The 24,262-nt window shown below is 44.5% G+C and overlaps 1 long non-coding RNA gene across 1 annotated transcript; it reads left to right on the top strand.

Moving 5' to 3' along the window:
* The first annotated feature begins 13,895 nt into the window (after positions 1 to 13,895).
* On the top strand, positions 13,896 to 16,157 carry LOC142924612 (uncharacterized). Its single transcript, XR_012941716.1, has 3 exons — positions 13,896 to 13,987; positions 15,243 to 15,278; positions 16,040 to 16,157. It is a non-coding gene; the product is annotated as an uncharacterized LOC142924612 (long non-coding RNA).
* Positions 16,158 to 24,262: the final 8,105 nt, after the last annotated feature.

Here is a 24,262-nt window from a genome sequence, read left to right as displayed (position 1 = left end):
AACACGTAGGCTTTCGGGCCCAATATCATCCATAGAGGTGTTTTTTGGGTTAGATCGCGTACATATTTAAACGTGTCGTTAAAACCCGCCACCACTCGACACAGCCAACTAGTAAGGGTTGTCACGGAAACAGAACAAGCCAATTTGTCACTGGTACTTTGGAGAGCCAAGCCACAACATTTACAATCGGAGTACGACGTTTTGCCAGTAATTACAACTAGCTTCATCAGGCGACAGCCAGATTTGTGACACTCTCGCGCAAAGTGGGGGGGGGGGGGGAGATTACCGAGTCAACGTACATTATGCATGTGCATTATGAGAGCCCTTTGATCTTGTCCTTCCTGTCTATTGTGTATTAAAATAGCCGTACCAATGGTAATCCCTATTGAAGTATGCTGCCCTTTATAGGCATGCATTTAAATAATGTATTATTTGTTGGCACCCGTGTTCAGCAGTAACAGAGCACACGTGCCAACAAGGACACTCAGTTGATTTTAATGTTGAAGTTCTGTGCAAAACTAGCTACTGCTGGCCAAGAATAATTCGAGAATCTATCGAAATTGAAAGAAAAATTTACAGTTTGGATAGCTACTGCCTTTGTGCTGTGTGGAAGCGACTCATCAAATAGTACATTAGATGAAACTCCGAGTACCCACTCAGGAGGTATAGTGGTAAAGCAGTGGAGGAAAAAAAGCAATTTTTTAAATTTGCCCTTGTTGAATGATAGAGTCGATACACACAGCAAGCGAGATTAAGAAAGCGCATCAGAAGAAATAACGGAGGTGAGAGAGAGAAGACAATTGCCTGCTGGAGAAGGAAAGGCATTCCTACCGAGGGAGACAAGTTGAGAAAGATTTTGATCATGGGAACCGGTGGCGTGGCTCGATCTTCCCTATGTGCGCAACACGCTACCGAAAGAAAACAGAAAATCCTATTCAAAGGCTAAAATAAGCTCCATTTTTTGTATAATAGCCCGATAAACAATAACCCCATACATAGACTGAGGAAGAAAGGGAAGAGCCTGAACAAAGGGGAGGAGATTACGATGGAGATGGGTTGGAGGTGGAGAGAAGGGGAGAGGGGAGGCCGTAAAGGCGGCTGCACATTCAAGGAAAGCGGCATAGAAAGAGTTGAACGGGGACATGGAGACAACAGACAAAGGGTGGAGAAAGAGGAAGAGAGGATCTTTCAGTGCTCCCTACAGGAAACCCACAAAACTGAATTTCCTAAACTCGTGTCGCCTCCGTGACAGCAGCACCACCAACGCCAAAGACTCACGCTCCCCTAATCGATAATACTATCTCCATTGCCGACCAGCCACGAGATGGCTGCTCTCAACACCTCGGTCGTGGTGTATGCAACAAAAGACTTCCGGCTGGTGAGCAACCGGCCATTGCGAGGGTTGGAAATAAACTGAAGCACGGGGCGACTCCCACAACCTTCGGGTATTTACCAACTGGATGACGTCTTGGGATGAAGCCAGAAGTAAGCCAAATCCGCACTCAATAAATGGGACAAAAATCTCAGAGAAGCCTCCAGAAATGTCACAGGAGGCTCGGGTGTGAGAAACCAGACTCCATGTGGGGTCCTCCAAACCTTTGCCCTCCAGTTCATCAACATTTGTAAAAGCAGGACGTCTCAAAGGTACGTAGCATGTGTGAGGGACGATGTTGAGAACCACGTTCAAAGATTAGGCGCTTTGACAGGTTGGGGTCCGAGTAAACTTTTAATGGAGCTCACCCTACGACATTACGGATAGAAGGATAGTGTGCCGGCACAATCCGGACACCCTGCTACACCGAAACACTCTGCTGCATAAAACTCCCTGGTACAGCTAAACACTGGCACGATTACTCTCAAATACACACAAACTCTCGCTCGGCCAGTTGGTACACAGGTTAAAAGTTGTGGGGGACGCGGGCCCCCGGCTCCCCCCGCGGGGGAGGGCTGATCTCGAGAGGGCTGCGGGCTCCGGACTCCTCGCTCGAGTGAGAGCAGCCGCTACTCGACTCCTCGCTCGCGGTGAGAGGGCTGCCGCTCTCCGGCTACTCTCCTCACGCCGCAGCCCCTCGGGTCCGCAGGTCCTGTTTGTGGGGCATAGCTCGGGGCTGGCACGTGGCTGCCTGGAATCAATCCGTCGCTTCTCAGCCACTCAAACGCGACGTCTCCGCTCACACAACCCCGCGCCCCACTCACACGAACTGAACGGGGGGTCAGGGGTCAGAGCGAATGACGTCCTTCGCACACGCATTGCCGCCGAGGGCGGGCAATGGAGATTGTTTAAAGGGCTGCGGGGCGGGGATTTTTTTAGAGCGACACACCAATCGCACGCGCGGGACGGGGGGGTCGGGGGTCAGAGGGCAGGGACGTCACTCGTACACGCGTAGCCGATTGGGGGGTTGTATTGGAGTTTATTTAAAGGGCTGGAGGGGCGGATATTCGGGATTGGTGTTAGCCCGCACGCAGCAGGGCGGGAGTCCGGGGTCACAGGACGAAGCGCTCACTCGCCGAGTCCTTCGGGCGCGGCGTTTCTTCTACCGTGAAACTGCGCCCCGACCACACGCGTTACGGCGAGCGCAAACACACCACCATGCACTTTCCCCACACTCGTAGAAACCACACGAGGCTGTTATCGATCACTAACGATTTATTCCCGGTGTGTCTGCGAGCCACTATTACCCGAATCAGTCTGAGTCAGCAGGGTGTGGTGCCGCCGCAGCGGAGCCACTCCAGCGGAGCCGTGCCCACAGCCGCGACGCCGTCACCGATGCCTCGGATTTCCCGCCACTCTCCCGGGGCCGGTGCCTTCTCAGACGTCCGCGTTTTGCCCACTGCACAGTCGTGAGGCCGCCGCAGCAGAGCCGCTCTGCCGAGGCCGTGCCCACCACCGTGAAGCCGCCACCGGGGGATGCCGACGCCGACGCGGTGCACCCTCGCCACCCCCCCCCCCCCGCACGAACGCACACACGCCCCACGTAGAGCCGGGAGGGGAGGTCACCCGGCCGATAGGTTTTTTTCCAGAAGTCCCTAATGGGATCGAACTTCATGGTTTCTTGCGGCCGGGAAATTGGGCGATCTTCCCCCTGTAGCTGACATGCACTGCGGCGCCATGACCTAATATTAAAGTTGCATGGTCACGGCAAGGGCCATCGTGCCACCGCGAGTGGAACCACGCACGCACAAGCACGGGTCAGTGGACTGGTAGCGGGAGAACAGAGAGCGGACGTCGGAGAGATCACTGCGGCGACATGACCCGAGCTGGGATCCGGGTATCGAAAGGGCGGGAAAATCCGAGCCCCTGATTGGACGGGAGGCCAAGAGAGCGAAACGGCGAAATTCCTTTGTTGTAGGTGAGTTTGGGCTATTTGATCGAGGGTAGAAAGCAGAGCGATAGGCAGATGAAATACAGTCTAGGATCCCAAGGGGAATAGGCTGATATCCACTGACCCACACAATTATGCGTAGCTTAACGGGTTGCTCGCAGTAAATAAAATAACTGGTAGGGGAATAAACTGTTTCGTGTGGTCCTTTGGAGGGTGAAGAGGAGGGTGGAGAGTGTTTTGTGTTCGTGCGCACACGCGGCTGTTTGCGGCGAATAAGGGAGTAGAGCGTGCTTGGTGTCCGTACCTGTACGATCGTTTACAGTATTGTTCAGCGCGCGCGTGCCTACACGGCTATTTTCGGTGGTGCCCAGCGCTCTCGTACCTGTGCAATCGCCTACAGTAGAGCTTTGCGCTCGCGTGCGTGTGCGGTTGTTTACAACGAGGCGGAGTGCTCAGTGTGCGCGTGCCTACGCGTCTGGTTTTGGTGGCGTTTAGCGCTCGTGTACCTGTACGATTGTTTACAGTAGGGCTTAACGCTCGCGCACCAGTGTGATGGGGTGGCGGGGTGGCGGTCGCGCCCCCCGCGATTGTCTAATAGCGAGATAGCGAATTAAGCAACTAGCGTGCGCGAATACGCAGCTCTGTAAACAGCCCGTTAAATCGGAGCAAAGTAATCGCGGCGTGTTTGTTTTTGCTTAACCGCGTGGAGCGTGGGTGGGAGGGAATCCCATGGTGGCGCGCCGCACCTGTTTATTCCCGTGCAGGACGGGGTTTTACTTTGCGAGCGCGCTCACAGCGACACGCCGTCGTTGAACAGGGTAACGCATCGCAAGCGCAAAGCATACGAGCCGCTAATTAAGCTACGCAAACGCGGTCGACATCCCAGGCAGAGGTACAGGGGGGCGAGGCATTAGGGGTCGGTAGTCTGGACCTGACAGAGCAACCGGGGGGGTAGCGGTATGAATGGACCGGGGGAGTCGGTGGACAACGGCCCCGACAATCAGCGATGGCGGGGGACGGTAGCCCCCACAGAACCACCTCATGTAAGAGAAGAGCTCGTGGAAGGAGATATCATTGCACTACTCATGACATCCCTTCGTGACCGTTTTTTATCCACTAGGAGGTTATTGCAATTACCTACACATCACGCGACATCAGAAGTGTTTGCTGGAAGAAGTGTTTGGTAACTGGATAAGACCATCAATGAGAAGCCAGTTTAATCATGGCTCGGTGACTGAAACCCAGAGTTTCACGGTTTAACCCAACATCCGAGCAGCACCACATCAGATCTCTAGACTCCTCAGCGCAGGCATACAAATATGGTCAACAATGCGTACATTAACTAATTTGTGAAATTATGAATTACATCCAAATGAAATGTAGTGTGTGCATTACTAGGACGTACCTAAAGGTGCCAGGTTGGGTTCATCCACCTTGGGGATGCTCTGCTCCACGCAGCCTCCTGCTTCCGTGCAGTCCATCCTCTTGATGTCCGAATTCTGGCTGTTGCTACTGCTGCAATTGGTGACGCTGGTGGTGGTCTTTTTTCTTTTAATGGACTTAGGTCGACTTCGCTTTTCCTTCTTCTTCTGCTGCAAGGCCATCAACACTTTCATGCTCGTAATAGGATCGAGAGCAGCGTATGGTTTATTCTCACTGACTGGTGAAGCAGTTTCTTGACGTGGAACTAGGCCAAAGCATTCAAGAAAATTGGATTTCATGTAATTTATCTTAACGCCGCTATCTTTTGTCGAAGTGTATTCATGTTCAGGCTTCGGTCTGTACATGAACTGTGCGTGAAGACTTTCATGAGTTTTCAGGATTTCAATAGGACGTAAAAATCCGCAGACTGAGCACATCTCATAGGGCCACGGTGGATTCAACACCGCATTGGCAAAACTGCCGTTATTCACCAAGCTTGGTGCACCCTTTATCATATAATCCTTTTCGTGGCTCTTCATATGCCTTTTTAATTTTCCTAGCTGATCAAACCTTCGTCCGCATATGCCGCACCATTGTTCACAGGTCTCCTTGTGCGTTCTTATGTGGGCTTCTAGGCACCATGCCAGTTGGAATTTTTTCCCACAGACGTCACAAGAGATAAGTTTTTTCGCTCTTGTAACTCTACCGGATTGAGGTGGGGTTGAGATGGGTGCTGGTGAAGTGCCATCGATGGTAAAGGCAATTCTCCCAGCACCACCTTGACTCGCAGCGGAGTTGCTCTCGCACATCTGAAACAAAAGACAAAGGTCACGCGCATGACACCCGTGTCACGAGTGTACTCACACAGGCATACTTAAGGTGACATAAGATTCATATATACTAGAACTCATTATACCAGAACTCCACAATATTGCAGTTCCTATCATGTACGATTTTACCCTCTTATCCACCCAAATAATATTTTGTTTCTAAACAACAATGACGAACTACCTCCATTTTCGTAATGTTACCCACCTAATAGGGCTTTCTGTATATACACACCAACAATATAATGATTGCACCACACGTTCAGTCCACTATTCACGACACTCTGACTCGCAATCTCCATATAAGACTGTAATATCATTTATGTATGAGGGCCGGTTAAAAAGTTTTGAGACGGACACTTTTTTTACAAACAACTACGTAAATTATAGTCTTCAATAAAAGTACAGTATAGTACTATTAATGGCACTTATAACTGAACGTCATTATCTCTCATGCTAATATTACAATGTCAACTAGTTACCCAGGAAAGCTTCATTGAGTCTAAGTACTGCATTTTCAGAAAGGTCCCATTGCATTGAGATGTTTGTGTGAGTGGAACCCAGAGAGACCCCACCTTGCATATGGAGAAATAACACAACTCCACACAGATGGATTCAACCCACAAGCTCAAAGCATTCCCTGTTCAACAAAGTACTCAGTGTAATGTTTAATATAATTTATTTGGTATTATATAGTATCGTAATTGTATAGTCAATATACAGCAGTGTGGTATACAGTAGGGTTGGTAAAATAATACATAGTGTAATATTACAAGTCTAATATTATTATAATCTAAGGTAGTGTATAGTAACGCAGTGTATAATTCAATGTTGGTGTCTGTCTATGGCAGTTTATAATAAAAATATTATTTGGAGGCATATTATAATAATTTTTGCGACATAGAAGTGTAATGTATAATGACTTATTGTTAGTAGCTCAGCTTAGTGGAGAATATATTGAGTACATTGATTATATTGATGTAGTTTATATTTAGTTCTTTCACATCGGTTTATTGTATGATAGTTGGGTAGTTGCAGTTCTTTAGCGTCAATATACTAAATGCCTCTGTTGATATATAAACTCTGACTTTAACATAGCTACTTCCGTGACAAGTTACATGCTAATTCCTCACATTAACATCATGCTAAAATCCCAGTTATATGCTAATTTCTGACTTTACCATCCTGCTAATCTATCACATTAACACAGCTACTTCAATGCTAAATTCTTCTGTTGATATGTAAACTCTTTTGGCAAGGCGCTCTGCTCCTCCCACCCAGCTTAAAATATGCTGCCAAGCTTAGCAGTGTTCATTGGAGCACTGTCTTTCCGACAGTTATGTTTCTTCACCTGAGGACGGCTGCTTGTGTTGTGGCCGAAACGTCGTGAGAATTTTATTTTATTATGTTTTATTTTTATTATTTTATTATTTCCCTTCTACGTGACTTTACCGAAAGACCAAGAAGATGAATCCCTGCAGTCACGAAAGCTTTAAATCGAAATGTATTCAAATCAAGTTGTTTTCTTTTTACCACAGTACTTTATGGAATCCTCAATAATAAATGCATTTGTGGAAGTATTAAACTATACTTGAAGATGTGTGAGAATGTAATTCTGCAGATGCAAGCACAGGCAAACTCGTATCTGCATATACAAGTTTCTGGGCCTCCTCACTTCACCAAACCCGCATTGACCGGCATGGTGAAATATGGTTAAACAACTCCCACGAACGACATGGTGTGGGGGAGGCCTCTATCAAAACGCTGGATCGACAAAGGGCTGATACATGTCACGACATTGTTCGTTAAGATCGTTCTCTAGTCAGCACAAGCCGTCTATGTGGACAATAGACGGCACGACACACGTGTACACGATGTTTGTGTGCGTATATTCAGCGTGTGTATCACGCAATAATTATATAAGGTCGTGATTATGCTCAAAACGAACCAAATGTATAACATCACGAATAACTTTGGAAGTCTCCAGAGCCTAAACAATATTTGAAGTAGACACTGACCCAGTTACTATTAATAGCTCAGATGTGTAGGCTTTGACTTTAACATAGCCATTTCTGTGACCAGTCACAAGCTAATCACTCAGCTATTTCAATGCTAAATTCTATGCTGATTCCTTTGTCAAGGGGTGCCTCTGAGGATGTGTATGCTTTGACTTTAACATAGCCATATCTGTGACCAGTCACAAGCTAATCACTCAGCCATTTCAATGCTAAATTCAATGCTAATTCCTTTGTCAAGGCGCTTTGTCCTTCTCACACAGCTTAAAGGTCTCGATCTGAGCTTGGCTTTGTTCGCTCCAGCGCTGTCCTCCAGACAGTCTCGTACCTTCACCTGATGAAGGCCGCTTGTGTTGTGGCCGAAACGTCGTGAGAATTTTATTGTGTTATTTTATTTTTTCAATTTATTATTTTATTCTCATGCTACGTGAGTTTACCGAAAGAACCAAAGAAGATGAACCAAGAATATGGCGTGTAGATGCTGCCATCTGCCGGCCACCAACGTGGCGTGTAGATTCTGCAAATTGAAAAATTAAAATAATAAATTTAAAATAAGCAAAAATCCAGATTCATATTTTTGGTTCTTTCGGTAAAGTCACGTAGATTTAAAAATAATGAAATAAATTAAATAAAAAACAAATCGGAAATAATAAAATTACTTTTATTTGTAATTTTTAAATTGGCATAATCTACACGCCATATTCTTGGTTCTTTCGGTAAAGTCACGTAGATTTGAAAATAAAAAGAAAATAATTAAATGAAAATCATGAATTGTTATTATTATATTTTGATTTAAAGCTTTCGTGACTGCAGGGATTCATATTATTGGTTCTTTCAGTAAAGTCACGTAGAAGGGAAACAATAAAATAAATATTTTTTAAAATATTATTTAAATTTTTACTTTTCTTTTATTATTTATATTTTCTATCTACGTGACTTTACCCAAAGAACTAAGATTATAGCGTGTAGATTCTGCCAATTTAAAAATAAAAAAATGGAAAATAATAAAAACTTTTATTATTATTTTCAATGTATTATTTTAAAATCAAAATTTTGTTTCATTTTTTTTTATCTCTGTGACTTTACCGAAAGAACCAAGAATATGAATGTGGGTTTTTTTGCTTTTATTATTTTCCATTTCACACTTTTTATTTGATTTTATTTGATAATTTTTTTATTTTCTATCGACGTGACTTTACCGATAGAACCAAGAATATGGCGTATAGATGCTGCAAATTTAAAAATTAAAATAGATTGAAAATAATAATCTAAATCCAGATTCATATTCTTGGTTCTTTTGGTAAAGCCATGTAGGTTGAAAATAAAAATAATGAAATTAAATAAATAAAAACAAAAGATAAATGGAAAATAATGAAAGCTTTTATTATTTTCAATTTATTATTTTAATTTGCATTTTTTTTTTAAAATTGGCAGAATCTACACGCCATATTCTTGGTTCTTTCGGTAAAGTAACGTAGATTTGAAAATGAAAATAATAGAATTAAATGAAAAAATACTAAATCATGATTTTTTTTTACTTTTCTTTATTATTTATATTTTACCCAAAGAACCAAGAATCTGGCGTGTAGATGCTGCCAGCTGCCAACGTTAGTGGCCACCAGATGGCAGCATCTACACGCCATATTATTGCTTCTTTCGGTAAAGACACGTAGATAGAAAATAATAAAAAAAATAAAAAATGCAAATTATGAAAGCTTTTATTATTTTCAATTTATTATTTGTATTTTTTAATTAAATTAGATTATTTTTATTTTAAAATCTACGTGACTTTAACGAAAAAAACAAGAATTCGGCGTGTAGATGTTGCCACCTGCCGGCCACCAACGTGGCGTGTAGATTCTGCCAATTTAAAAATTAAAATAATAAATTGAATATAACAAAAGCTTAAATAATATTAAAAGCTTTTATTCAATTGATTATTTTAAAATTGTATTTTTTTATCTCCGTGACTTTACCGAAAGAACCAAGAATATTAATGTGGGTTTTTGCTTTTATTATTTAAAATTTCACATTTTTATTTGATTTGATAATTTTTTATTTTCTATGGACGTGACTTTACCGAAAGAACCAAGAATATGAATTCCTGAAGTCACGAAAGTGTTGGTTTGCATAAATTTATTTTTAAACGGCACATTTATTTATTTATTTAAAAACACGTTGGCGTCACGCGCAGCGATTGGCAGTTTGCCCAGGACTAGTCCATCTATTTTTTTTTTAAAAGAGGAGGGGGGAGACGAAATTTTTTTTATAATGTATGCTGTCTGAAAGCCACTGTAAGCGTGAACAATCAATCAAGAACTGAAATGATTTATCAAATCTTTCCAATGATTGCTAAGATAGAATCCATCTTCTCGGTTGAAATTGTCTCTGTGCTTGTATATGTGGATAGCCTCATGAACGAATCTCTCATGGAAGCCAGATGGCTTACAAAGAACCTCCGTCTTGGAAAAGTCAATGGCATGTGAGCCTACTGAATTAGAACAATGATCTGCTACGGCCGAGGTGTTGGTCCTACCGTGTTTAAGGTCTGCTTTATGTTCACGAATGCGGTCCGAGACATGGCGTTTGGTTTCTCCAATGTAACTACTACCACAGAGGCAACTTAGTTTGTAGACACCAGGGTATTGTATGTCCGGAATCACATCTTTTACAGACGGAACCAGATCACGGATTTTATGTAATGTGTTGAAACGGACCTGGATCTTGTGTTTATTCAAGATTTTGACGGCAATAATGTCCACATCGGATTGGGAACATGTAGACAATATGACTGCCTCTTCAGCTGCTACTATGTCGACCAAATGTAAGGAAAACCTGATTTCCAAATTTAACCTCCTCTTCAACAAAAGACCGGACCCACACACCAAAAAGTTAGACGTTAATAAAGTCGTAATTAATCGCAGTAACAGTTCTATTTCCGATGGTCTGAAATCCGTTTTAGCTAAAGGTCTAAACTTTGCAGTCACACCTAAACACATACCAGTTAATGATATAATTGCCCAAGTAGACGTTGCTCTCAGGGGCCTGGGTCACATCGCTGCAGACGTAGCAAGATCTGAAATCGCTGCAACCCTCAAAAACGCTAAGATGCCAGCTAGCAACCTCAGCAAAGATGAGCGTTTTGAATTATATAAATTAAAAAAGAGGAATGATATTGTAGTTATCTCAGCTGACAAAGGCAATGCTACTGTCATCATGGATATAATAGAATACAACAACAAAATTAAAGAATTACTCGACGATGGTGGTTATACAAAAATAAAAAGAGATCCCACCAACAGCCTCGTCACACAAACCAACAAAATAATTTCTGATTCAACCGCATTAATTGATCAATCTAAACAGTTTTCGTTGAAACCTTCTGCTGCCAGGCCACCAAGATTATACGGCTTACCAAAAATACATAAAGTTGATACACCTCTTCGTCTCATAGTCTCTACTATCAGCTCCCCCACCTACAAACTAGCTCGTTTTTTGTCTGAAATCCTGCGTCCTTTCACTGGAAAGACCACCTCTGCGGTACAAAATTCTACTCACCTGGTATCAACAATCAAGGGTATTTCCCTGTCCCCAGACGACCTGCTTGTCAGTTTTGATGTAGTTTCCTTATTCACCAAGGTTCCTGTACCTGACACCATTGCAATCATTGAAGACTTGGTTCATCAAGGACTAAACACTGAGGTACCCCCCCTGGTGAGACACTGTTTAACCAATACATACTTCACTTGGAATGGAACTTTCTACAAACAAACTGAGGGCACCCCAATGGGCTCCCCCCTTTCTCCAGTTATAGCTAACATTTTCATGGAGAAATTTGAGACTGACGCCATCCAGACTGCCACTCTGCGCCCAACCTTATGGAAGAGGTACGTGGATGACACTTTTGTCATCTGGCCACATGGCCGGCCTGCTCTAGACCAATTCTTCGACCACATCAATTCCATACACCCAGCCATCAGATTTACCATGGAAGTCGAAATAGATGGCAAGATACCTTTTTTGGATGTCCTAATTAAAAAGAGACCTGATGGTTCAATGAGCCACTCTGTCTACAGGAAAGCTACCCATACGGATGCTTATCTGAAACCGGATTCCCACCACCATCCATCACAGAAGAATTCTCTCATCAAGACTCTGTATCATAGAGCCCAATGCATATCCGACCAGGAACACATAAGCAGTGAACTCAAGCACGTACACCAAGCTCTTAGGGCTAATGGTTACTCCGACTATACAATCCGCAAAGCTATCACTCAAACCATGAAGAAGAACCCTCTTGAGGAGCCTTTCAAAACCATCACTTTACCCTACATTGCTGGGATCACAAAAAAGATCTCCAAAATCTTGAATAAACACAAGATCCAGGTCCGTTTCAACACATTACATAAAATCCGTGATCTGGTTCCGTCTGTAAAAGATGTGATTCCGGACATACAATACCCTGGTGTCTACAAACTAAGTTGCCTCTGTGGTAGTAGTTACATTGGAGAAACCAAACGCCATGTCTTGGACCGCATTCGTGAACATAAAGCAGACCTTAAACACGGTAGGACCAACACCTCGGCCGTAGCAGATCATTGTTCTAATTCAGTAGGCTCACATGCCATTGACTTTTCCAAGACGGAGGTTCTTTGTAAGCCATCTGGCTTCCATGAGAGATTCGTTCATGAGGCTATCCACATATACAAGCACAGAGACAATTACAACCGAGAAGATGGATTCTATCTTAGCAATCATTGGAAAGATTTGATAAATCATTTCAGTTCTTGATTGATTGTTCACGCTTACAGTGGCTTTCAGACAGCATACATTATAAAAAAAATTTCGTCTCCCCCCTCCTCTTTTAAAAAAAAAATAGATGGACTAGTCCTGGGCAAACTGCCAATCGCTGCGCGTGACGCCAACGTTTTTTTTATAAATAAATAAATGTGCCGTTTAAAAATAAATTTATGCAAACCAACACACCTGATGATGACCGTTTGAGTTATGGTCGAAACGTCGTGAGAATTTTTTATTGTTTTATATATATTTTGTTATTTTGTTTCTCTTCAACGTGACTTTACCGAAAAAACTAAGAATATGAATTACTGCAGTCACGAAAGCTTTAAATCAAAATTTATATTTTTTATTTTACTAGTTTGAGGCCCCACTGAGCTATGGAGCTATTTTTCAGAAGCAACCTGGCTATCACAAATGTTATCTTCAACGAAGTGGCTTATCCCGTGGAAATTTATAGAGGCCAAATACTCTAAATGCGTGATGTTTATTCTAAATGTAGTGAGAGAGACATGCAACCTCAAAATATACAGCAGGCGACAGGGTCCGGATTGAATCCACGGCCTCCTGCGTACCAGGCGAAGTAGTTAACATATTGCCACTGTGGTGCCCTGTGGTCACGTGAGGCCTACCACTTCTGAATGGCTTGTGATGCATATTTGAACATTACTGCAAGCGTCTTAGCCTCATTCATTAGTCAAGTATTCGAAGGGAATATTGTCATTTGGTAACGCTATTTCAAATGTCGCTCATTAAACGTTCAATTTTAATGCAATGCAATTGAGGAACTTTGTGGAGTCTTGTCGTGGTCTGGAGCTGTGGTTGTTGTGTTGCTACCTTGCCCAAGATTGCATTGGTTGACAAATTGGCAGGAATGTATGTACTTTGTATTTTTAGCAATTTGCTTACATTTTCTCCATCTTGCCTCTCATCGGTTTTGGAAATAGCTCGCTGACCCTCCCCTACTGGACATATGTGAAAAAGATCTTCATAGCTCATCGGATTCCTCCAGGATATAAAATAGATTCTGATTCTGATTAATCAGTGGCGCTGCGAACAACCTATTCCCTCTATTGCTGCGGGAATCTGCATCCACACATGATCAAGCACCCCTGTCTAATGCAATACACATGGTTCCTTTGTCATAGGCATGTAATTCTGCAAATGTGCAGAAATGTCTACCGTATGCGACTTACTCCAGACAAGGTTAGACTATTAAACGTGACCTGTTGTGACACGTCTAATGTGTATTGTGTGGCCGTTAGCACAGAAAGATGCATCTGGTAATGTCCTAATGGACCAAAAATAGTAAAAAGGAGCTGGGTCTGTGTTGTTCAGAGTGACCACCATATACAGACTCTTGTACGTACAAACGAGTTCGGTTCCATAGGTCTGTTCGTAAGTCGATTTGTTCGTGAGTCCAACTTTACTCCCATCGATTTCAAACACGTTTTACGACTTGTACACTAAACACGGGGAATGGCTTTAACAGTTGCCTCTGGTTCTTCACGGTCTGCAGATGTAGATGCCACCATCACCACCTATTGTGCGGTGGTTGAACTTGCGACTCTCGGTCCGAACAGGAAACTGGACATACGGACAGGTTTGATCATATCTCTGAAAGTTCGTAAGTCGAATGTTCGTAAGTAGAGGAGTCCCTGTGTAGTGGCATAGAATCGTAATGTAACAGCATAGCGCCTGCTGCTGGCAGGGAAAGGGATCTGAGGCTTACGGCCCTGACGTCAGCAGGCCAGGTTATACACAAGAGGGGGATCTAGGGAAAGGTCGCAGAAGGGGCACTGAATTCATAATGATACAATAATTCAGTAACACTGTACAAGTGTACAGCACGTCAGATCATTACATGGCCTAACCCTGGTTGGAAACACCGTGGGAGTGAAGAAGAAGATTGATTAATAATCATTATTTACATTTGTAAGGTGCATTTTATCCGTATGCCACCAGACTTAATTTGGAGTGTCTAAATTCTCTTTGCCCACCAGAATGAATAGACCTCATCTTTCCCACCCCTGCAGACTTGGCATTAAAGTAGATACATGCTAATGTTTACAAAGTAACGGGCTCTTGACCAATTTCATTTCCACATAAATCAATCATTTGGAAATAGGCCCCACTATACCCCACCGACTACAGCACTCTAATCTTGCCTCCTCGTTTTGCCTCTTCCACCTGCCTCATGCTCGTCAGCACCGCCTTTCGTGCAGCCATGCGGGTGTGAGGTCATCATCACGAGAGGCCGTGCACTTCATCGTTCACACGCGGCGGAGGAACCACTGAAGTCAAACGTTTACATACGTGCGGTTTAGTGGGGCCATTTCCGAGCGAACTCGGTTTTAAAGTGTTTATCGTTGAATGTGGAAGGGTTTGGGTTAGTTTTCGGGTTACCACCTTTTCCACTATGGAGATCAAACCCAGACCTATGTTTCAGTCGGTCTAGGTCTGTCAACAACCATGCAGTAGTAAAGTTCAGCACAGTACCGGTACCAGATCTCGGTACAAATTAATTCATGCCACCCAAACACAGATGCCAATTCACAGACTGTCTCGGCTGGACCGGGACAGGAGGTAACCCAAGGGTAGTGGGAGGATAACCGCTTTGTGAGCTATTTGTAAGTAATGCGTTTAGAGTATTTGGCTACTATAAATTTCCACGTGATAAGCCACTTCGTTAAGCTATAATTTGTGGCCAGGTCGCTTCTGAAAAAGAGCTATATAGCTCTCAATGGGCCTTACCTGGTAAAAAAAAAAAGGTTTACTTTAATGGTATACATACTTGAATTTTACTGTGGATGTTTTAAACATGTCCTGTCTAACTGTCAACTTTGTTTGAATTTCAGTGGGAGAAGATGCTTCTCACACAGACGTTAAAGCAGGTACCAGAGTCCACCTGAAGCTACTGCAGTGTGCGCCTCATATAGGATTCCATCCATTACTGTTGGTGCGATGGTTTGGATTTTCAAGTTGAAATCTCCTAGTTCATTTTATTTTTACCCAGGCGACAACTCAATTGTCAAGGGTAGTCCTGTTTGGAAGAGGCATCCATGTCTCTTGAGTTCCACATCTTGGAGAGGATGTGATTAGTCAGCATCGATGCCAGTTTAGTTGGTGTCACGCATCATGCGTGCATTCTTAAATTACTGACGCTGACTGAAGACTGAAGATGCAAGTGTGCCATCTGACAATGATAGTTATGAAGCCATTTTTTGCCATTGCCAATCTTCCTTTGTGCTCTGTCAGATTCTGGGATAACATGGCCTTGGTGAAGTCCCCTGGACTTGTGTAATTTCTGTATCAATTTTTTTTGTTTCATTTTGAAATCTCTGCTCCACTTCCTTCAATTGCATCCATCTGCACCTCCGATTAGCACGGCTGGCTGACGTACGGCGCGAAAGAGGTTCAACGCACATACCTACAAGGAGTGTAAATTCATACGGTGCCAGAAACTCTGCACGAGTTCGTGCCGAGTTCTCCCGATGGTGCCGTCGATGTTTGTCCAGCGACAAGCCATTCATTGCCACGCTCGAACCTGTCTCACCTCCACAATCACAGGGCCGAGTGCGTGACGTGTCCGGCAAGCCGTGTGATGTGTCTGCGGATGATAATGTTCAGCAGAGGCCTGTGCCTTCTCCCACAGACGCCGCGCAACTGACGCCGCTCCCAGCGCCGCCGACCTCTGCTTCCCCGGCCAGGGCCACGGGGAGTTCCTCTCCTCTGCTGGACACCCCGTGTGCTGGACCTGCTGCTCCACCACACTTGCCTGCCCACTACACAGGCACAAAGAGGTACGGGCAGAACTAATGCATAAATGCTTTCAACATAAGTTGGAGAGAGCTGAGCCTTTCTAGGAATTCGGCAATGCTTTCCCACCTGTGACTGCTCCCGATATATGACTCGAGAGCATGTAGGTTTTGCTTGCAGGCCACACACACACACACACATTAATGATGTGTTTGGTATTATCTCATGGAAAATAATAAGTTGCACAAGGGCCAGGGTCATGCCCCATTCATTCTGAACGATTAAACCAAACTGACCCACGTTCACACACGAGAGCAGAGAGGTTGGCTGCAGGGTGACGCACGCGAAGAACGCGTCACTGTGAAAGAGTTAGAAGGTCCCCCTTCGTACCTTCTTACTCTCCCTCCCACCCCCCTCCTTCCGGTCAGGTGATTTTGAAGTGTCGTCGTCGTCACGCGAGGACGTGGACCGAGACAGCGCGTGGAACCAGTGGCTGCGCTCCGAGATCCCGGGGCTCTTCCTGCTGGCCCTGCACACGTTTACCGTGAGTCGGCGCAGATGTGGCCTCGCGACTTGGGCTGCCACCTGTCCGCGTTTGACCCCCGGACAGTGTTCGGGTGGCAGCAGGAATTGATTTGTGTCGAGATCTGGTACCCCGGGTATGGCTATGGTTGAATTTAATCACCGTGAACTGTACAGTTTTAACAATAGACCTGGGCTCGCTGAGAAATGTGCCTGGGTTTGTTCTGTCGTGGAAATGGTGGCAACTGTACTTGGGGCATCGGCACGTGTATTCGCGCTCCGGCTCCATTTACACCGAGAGTCACGTGCTTGTCTCGTGTGGGGAGTGGTGGTGTGGCTGTTAGGGGGCATCCATTTAGTATGTATGCATGGAGGGGGGAGGAGGGGTTAACCCACATGCATACGCTTGCGTATGGGGGGTCTACTGACAATGTGTAAGCCGACTGCAACGGCATGAATCTGCCCATCGCAGTGACATGGGGAAGTAATTGCTTCCGACAAAGGCGTTCTATGACCTTTTAAATCGTACTCAGGTTTGAGAACGGGGACAGTTTGCATTAATGATCCTGAATCATTACAATTCCTTGACTCTCCGGCAGTGGTGAATCGTTCCAACCACCAGTAGGAATCGTGTATATGTTGTGTACGTGTATGCACAGCTGTACCCATTGGCTTCTGTTGTGGTCATGTACGTTTATTTTTTATTTCGTGGAATATCACTTGCTGTACTCTACGCTGTGAGTGCTTTGTGTAGATAGGTATCATGTTATGTAGAGAATATAAATCTAATTCAGTACCTCTATATGTCTCCCACAGACGAGCGGGGAGACAGCAGCCAGGCGGTGAGCCAGCACTCTCAACAATCGCCCAAGCTCTGCGGTTCTCTTTACATTCCGATATTTGCAGCCACTTACTGAGTGTTTACATGTGGGGGAAAACCAGTACACTCGCAGAAAACGAACGAATGTGAGCAAGGGGGCAACGTTCTATCCCGTGCAGATGGAAAGGATTCCACAGTTGTGATCCACTGCCTCCTGGCAAGCCAGGGTATGACTCATCCTCGATGCCCACCGTAAGGGAGATTGCACACTTGCAATTGAATTCCCTGAGATTATTTATATCATGGGGTAGGCAGTGACAAAGCCCCTGACTCACTTAACACGAACATGTGGTCCAGTGCATTGTACGTGCAAGGATACTCGCTTTCCACAATGCATGAAAGTGTGTTGTGCTTGATTCTTGACTTAAAGCTTTCGTGACTGCAGGAATTAATATTTTTGGGGTCTTTCGATAAAGTCACGTAGATAGAACAATAAAATAATAAAAATAAAGTGAATACAAAATAATAATAAAAATATCACGACGTTTTGATCACAACACAAGCAATCTTCATCATTTTTCTCCTGATGACGATTGCTTGTGTTGCGATCGAAACGTCGTGATATATTTTACTTTTTTATTCACTTTATTTTTATTATTTTATTGTTCTATCTACGTGACTTTACGGAAAGACCCAAAGAATATGTGTTGAACTTCTTTCGCAGTGTACGTAGCCAACCGTGCTAATCTGTGGTACATTAACACCTTGCCACAAATGCCCTGTTGCTCATGAGCACACCGACTCAAATGAATCAGGCGCAAGGTTTGCGTGATTAATTCTTACAAAGTGGGGTCTATAATGAACAATATGGCTGAAGCTCAAGTTCTATTCATTTAAAACCAAACGTGTGTCTTACCAACCATACCTGGTGTTTGCACACAGATACAGATTATGGGCGATGCGTTCTACACCATTCGGAATGCGCTGTTGCAATGTGCAGCCACAGCCGCTGTAAAAATATTTGTCTCGGTTTGATCCACTGAACAATATCCACTGACCACACCGCACGCGCAACAATGATATAACTATGAACAAAAATATGAATAAATTAGGATGGTTTATTAAATATATTGCACGTAAGAAAATACAGCAATAGACGTAAAAATACATGGCAGTTTAACACGTAGGCTTTCGCGACAAATATCCATAATACAGGTTTTATGGGTTGGATCAAGTAAATATATAAATGTGTCGTTAAAGCCGCCACGACCCGACAGCCAACTAGTAAGGGTTGTCACGTAAACAGAACATGCCAATTCATCACTAGTACAGCACACCGGTGTGTGGTGTGTTGGAGAGCCAAGCTACAACATTAACCATCGGAGTATGACGTTTCAGTAATTACAACTAGCTTCATCAGGCAACACAAGATTTGGGAGAAGTCCACCTGTTTAATTCCTTATATAGAGGCGTAGATGTGGTGACAGCACTTGTGCGCTCTTTGACCGCAAAGTTGGGGGGGGATTAATGAATCAACGTACATTATACATGCACATTATGCTAGCCCATTGATCTTGTACTTAGTGTCCATTGTGTGTACTAAAACAGCCGTACAAACGGTAATTTGATGATTCTCTTCCATGCAGCACTAAGTCGGTAGCTATCCAAACGATTACAATTATTTTTATTTCTTTAAATTTCGATAGATTCTGTAATTAGTCTTGGCCCGTAGTAACTAGTTTTGCACAGAACTTCAACATTATCAAAATCAATTGAGTGTCCTTGTGGGCACGCGTGTTCTGCTGCTGCTGACAGTTGTATTTGTGAGCATTTCATATTTCTGTGGTGTTCTTTTAGTCTCGTGCTGATCATTCGTCCTGTTTGCCATACATAGCATTTGCCACAAGTGCAATTAATCCGGTACACACCTTCTGTTGATAGCTTCAGTAATAGAACAGCAAAGAAATATCCAATAGGCCTTTTAGTAGGTTTCCATATGCCTTCTGAATTTGCCTGGCTGATCAAAGTTTCGACCGCAGATGCCATTGGTCAGGGGTCTCTTTGTCCGTTCTCATGTGGGACTCTAGGCATGATGGCAGTTGGAATGCTTTCCCACAGACTTGGCAAGACATTTGTTTTCTCACTCTAGTGACTATGGGAGTGAGGTGGAGTCGAGACGGGCGCTGGTCAGGCGTGGCGTTTCCCAGCAGGCGCCTTCGTTCCATGCACGGTTGCTGTGATAGCAATAACTTCGTTGCACGCAGGTGCGCCCTTTGCAGAAGGTGGCATTGTCTGCAACTCTGCCTCCTCACCACCAGGACTCGACAAGCTGCTGCTGCTGGAGCTGCTGGTGCCATCCATGGCAAAGGCAATTCTTCCAGCACCATGACTCGCATCCGAGTAGCTCTGACACACCTTTAACACCGCATTGGCAAAATTGCCGTCATTCACCATGCCACGTGCGCCCCTTGAGTTATTTCCGTGGGTCTCCATATGCCTTCTGAGTTTGTAGGGCTGATCAAAGCTTTGATCGCAGATGTTGCAGCTTTGACCACCGGTCTTGTGCATTCTCATGTGGGACTCTAGGCACCATGCCAGTTGGAATGTTTTCCTGCAGACGTCGCAAGAGATTTGTTTTCTCACTCTAGTGATACTATCAGATTCTAGTGACTCTATCGGATTCAACACCGCATTGGCAAAACTGCCGTTATTCACCAAGCCTGGTGCACCCTTTATCATGTAATCCTTTTCGTGGGTCTTCATATGCCTTTTGAATTTTCCTTGCTGATCAAAGCTTCGTCCGCATATGCCGCAACATTGATCACGGGTCTCCTTGTGCGTTCTTACGTGGGATTCTAGGCACCATGCCAGTTGGAATTTTTTTCCCACAGACGTCACAAGAGATGAGTTTTTTCACTCTTGTAACTCTACCGGATTGAGACGGGTGCTGGTGAAGTGCCATCGATGGTAAAGGCAATTCTCCCAGCACCACCATGACTCGCAGCGGAGTTGCTCTCGCACATCTGAAACAAAAGACAAAGGTCAAGCGCATTACACCTGTGTCATATGTGGACTCACAAAGGCATACATAAGGTGACAAGATTCATTATAACAGATTCATTATAACAGAAGTCCTCAATAGTGCAGATCCTATCATGTACTATTTTGCTCCTTATCCACCCAAATAAGTACTCTTTGGTTCTTTCAGTAACGTCACGTACGTAGAAAAATAAAATAAAAAACAACATTACGACATTTCGATCGCAACACAAGTGTTCGTCGTCAGGCGGAAAAAATAATCCAGCGGTAGAACTGCTGAACCAGCGAGAGAGCTGTTAAAACAAGAGGTTATATACGTGGTGAAGGGCAACCAGGTGGGGTCTGAGCTGGAAAGGAATTCCATCCCCGGATGCAAGCACGTCAGTTGTGTTAATGGGGGAGATTAGGGAGAAGATTAGCATGAAATGAGCTTCCGTCGCCGCATAAGAGTATCGTCCTCGCATATGGGCACAAGAGCAGTGTTAATGGGAGATCAGCACTGTGTTGATGGGAGAGATTAGGCAGAGAGATTAGGGAGATTAGCAAGTTAATGTCATGTCTATGTGTAACACAAGCTGCGGCGCTGCCAACTGCGCTGTGAGAGGCAAGCACGTCCACGCAAAAGAACCACCGCAGTGAGACACACAGCCCATCACACAGCCAGAACCATCGATACATCGAGGCTAAGGGAGCAGAGGTGGCCATGTTAGTGAGACCCCAGCCCATTAATGCAGAGGCACCTAACAGGGCAATGCAACTCAGAGAGTCGGAGATAACAGCCAAACGGCAGGGAAGAATGGGAGCGCCACAGCAAGTTACGACTTTGCTTGGTTAATAACGTCCTTCCAATGATTGCTCAGCTTATACCCATCTTCTCGGTTGAAATTGTCTCCGTGTTTATTTTTCTGGATGGCTTCATGGACAAATCTTTGATGGTAGCCCGAAGGTTTGCAGAGTACCTTGGTCTCGGTAAAATAATATCGTGCGAGCCCACTGCGTTATAACAATGATCATCCACGGCAGAGGTATTGGTTCTGCCGTGTTTCAAATCTGCCTTGTGTTCGCAAACACAGTCCGAGACATGACGTTTCGTTTCCCCAATGTAACTGCTGCCGCAGGACACAACTTAGTTTGTAGACACCAGGGTATTGCATGTCAGGAATGACATCCTTCACAGGTGGGATCAAATCACGGATTTTGTGTACTGTATTGAATCGGACCTGGATCTTGTGTTTGTTTAAGATTTTGGAAATCTTTTTGGTGACACGTGCTATGTACGGTAAGGTGATTGTTTTTATTGGATCCTCAGAAGGTTGTCTCCCCATGGTTGGAGATACAGCTTTGCGGATTGTGCGGTCTGAGTATCCATTGATCTTGAGGGCTTGGTGTATGTGTAGAGGCATTAATCGGCACTCCCCATCCTGTTAGCGGGTAGCTTCCCCTTTCTCGTCAACAGGGGGCGGAAGCGCTATCACGCCACTGTTAATGACTATGGCCCAAGGGGCCAACGACAATCCCTGGGAAGCGGATCCTGAGACACATTCCCCAGACCCCGGGAGGGGGGACTGGGGGATGATGTCACCTTCCAGAAAGTTCTGTAAGGGAGGCGTGGCTAGGGCGGAGCAAGCCACGAACCAGTATATAAGCCGGACCTCTCAAGGGTCCGGCTCAGGCATCTCCAAGCCGAAGACTGTAGACCTGGGCTGAAGTTAGGACCCTGGACCCCAAGCTCCGTCGTCCTTCCAAGGGTCGGAGCTCAGTGAGGCCAGTGGTCAGGACCCGAAGACCCTGGCACGGTCGGGTCAGCATAGCCTCCCCTAGGGCCCCCAGCCAGAGGACAGGGAATTAACGGGTTCCCAGTGTTAGGGCCCGTGTAGTCCGGAGGCCATACCTCCCCAGGTATCGGGTGAAGGGGCCGCTACCCCTTTGTGTTAGGGACCCTGTAAAATAGTGTTAATAAATATCGTGTTGCCTCGCAAGAAGTTCTCCGCCGATTATTTACCCACTTCATATGTGCTCCAGTTCACTGGCTAGGTGGCGCTGGTCGGAGATGCAGCGGATTATTTTTTCCACCTGAGGACGACCGCTTGTGTTGCGATAGAAACATCGTTATATGTTATGTTTTATTTTATTTTTCTACCTACGTGACTTTACCAAAAGAACCAAAGAGTATGGATTTCTGCAGTCACAGAAGCTTCAAATCATCACCCAAATAAGATTTTGTATATGAACAACAATGACTATCTCCAATTTCCAAATGTTACCCACCAGAGATCCTTTCTGTATATACACAACAGCAAGCGAATTATAGCACAATACGTTCAGTCCCTATTCATGACACACTTGACTCCCAATCCTCATGTAAGATTGCAATATAATTTCTGCATGAGGGCCCGTCAAAAAGTGTTGAGAATGGACACTTTTTCCAAAAAACTACGTAAAATATTCTTAATTAAAAGTCCAGTATAGCACTCTTCGTGGCACTCATAAGTGAACTTCATTATTCCTCATGTTAATTATTACAATATTAACGATTTACCCAGGAAAGCCTCATTGAGTCTAAAGACTGATTTTTTTCAGAAGTTTCTCATTGCAATGAGATATTAGGCAATTATATTAATGAGCGTTTGGCTCTGTGTGAGTTGAACCCAGAGAGACCCCCACCTTGCACATGGGGAAACAGCACAACTCTGCACAGATTCTACCCACACTCGATAAATAATTAAAACCGATCTTGATTTGAAGCTTTTGTGACTGCAGGAATCCATACTCTTTGGTTCTTTCGGTAAAGTCACGTAGGTAGAAATAAAACAAAATAAATCACAACGTTTCGATAGCAACACAAGCCATCGTCTTCAGGTGAAAATCGCGACAGCCGCGACGTCTGCTGTGAGCAGCACGATGTCTGCTGCCTTGTGAAGAGAAGCTGTTACCAGCAAGAGTTTATATACGTTTTTGAGAACAAAGGTAGCCAAAGTAGTGCTAATGGGTTATTATAGTGTAAAGGTAATAAATAGCGTGCCATGTTAAAGGAAATGAACTTAGATGAGCATGTTGGATTATAGTGCAAAGTTAATTTGCTTCCGTAGCGCATAAGAGTTCAGATTAGCATGTAGGATTAGCATATGTATTTTGATAAGAGATGCATGTAAAAGTTAGTGAAAAAAATAGCAAGTTAATGTCAGTCTATGTGTAACCAAGAATAGCATGTTAAAGTTGATGAGAAAAGTATGTCAAAGTCAATGAGCGAAGTTAATGAGAATATCATGTTAAAGTCAATGAGAGATGAGCAAGTCGATGTCAGTCTACGTGTAATAAATAGCGTGGTATGTTAAAGTTAATGAACTTAGCATAAGAACGGCTGGCGGGAGAGAGAGAGAGAGAGAATGTGTTTTAATGAGAGAAGCATGTAAAAGTTAATGAAAAAATTAGTAAGTTAATGTCAGTCTATGTGTAACCAAGAGTGGCATGTTAAAGTTAAAGAGAAAAGCATGTAAAAGTACATGAACGAAGTCAATGAGAATATCATGTTGAAGGCAATGAGAGATGAGCAAGTCGATGCAGTCATGCCGGTGGTAGCATGTCCACGTGTGACAAAAGCAGCCGTGTGAGCGATCCAAAAGATGGCCGTGCCAACGTGTTCGGGTGCGGAGCTCGCTCCCGCCGCGGAGCTCGCTCCCGTTACGGAGCTCGCTCCCGCCACGGAGCTCGCTCCCGCCGCGGAGCTCGCTCCTGCTA

This window comes from Petromyzon marinus, chromosome 15, assembly GCF_048934315.1.
Source record: "Petromyzon marinus isolate PM22_M1 ecotype Great Lakes invasive population chromosome 15, UKy_Petmar_22M1.pri1.0, whole genome shotgun sequence".
NCBI classification, from domain to species: Eukaryota; Metazoa; Chordata; class Hyperoartia; order Petromyzontiformes; family Petromyzontidae; genus Petromyzon; species Petromyzon marinus.
The sequence above is the reverse complement of the archived record's forward strand: the minus strand, read 5'-3'. Positions and strand labels throughout refer to the sequence as shown.